This window comes from Nannospalax galili, unplaced genomic scaffold (assembly GCF_000622305.1).
Source record: "Nannospalax galili isolate Female #2095 unplaced genomic scaffold, S.galili_v1.0 scaffold335, whole genome shotgun sequence".
In the NCBI taxonomy this organism is placed as follows: Eukaryota; Metazoa; Chordata; class Mammalia; order Rodentia; family Spalacidae; genus Nannospalax; species Nannospalax galili.
The window spans coordinates 2,212,318-2,213,307 of NW_008337842.1; positions in this window are offsets into that span (position 1 = coordinate 2,212,318).

Genomic DNA, 990 nt, shown 5'->3' on the forward strand with positions numbered 1-990 from the left:
AAGCATCACAAACAGCACAGCTGAAAAGTACCGAGATGCAGAAGTGCAACCCAGCAAAGGGAGCAAGCAGGGCATAGCCCCCACTCTTGACTCTGCAGTAGGAGTGGGGGTGGGGAGTGGAAATCTAATTCAAAAGGTAAGTCAGGCAGCTCTGGTGAAGAGAGTCTGGCAACCTACCCATGGGACAGACCTATAATCCTTGCAAGCTTCAAATCTAGCCAGAGGTTCGGGTGAGACAGTGACACCTGTGCAGTTCAGCAAGAGGGGAGATTCATTTTGTCACTCTTTGAGTTTCCCAGGGCTGTGGCCAGGTGCCATCTTGAGAGGGAATCTATTGTATAAGACTGAGCTGCTCTGGATGCCTGACAATATGGAATAATCACAAATCAAGGAGCTGTAAGCTAACTGCCACCACTTCTGTGTGGGAGACAGTTACACAAGACAGCCATGATGAGGGAAGGACGGACCCAGACACACTGGGCACCAGAAAGCTCCAAAAGAGAAAGGCTCCTTCCTCAGCAGCCCCACCCACTTTGCAGAGGAATAATAGCTTCATGACTGACAGCCTGAACCAGAGGTCAGTGAGTAGACTGAACTTCTTGACAAGTCATAAGGTTTCTATTCTAGAGCTGAGAAGTTCTAAAGCTCAGGACACATAGACATTCCCACAAGTACATGTTAGGATTATACAGACTAGGGGCAACTCAGAAGTAGAGTAACCCAAAAGTCCAATTTCTAGGCCACAGCAGCCTGTATAATACCTACAGGGAAGGTGGGAAGGGGAAGAAGAGGCAAACAGACTACATTCACTACTTGGCTGAAATCCAAAGACAAAATCTTACCTCCAAAATTCTTTTCCAATGAAAAGAAATGTCAAGTTTCAGGTGACCATAACAGAAATAATGCACCCTATAGTACAATAGAAGCCTAACTTTGAAGAGAAAAATACGCCCAGATGACCTTCAAAAAAAAAGAAAATACAGGTTTTCA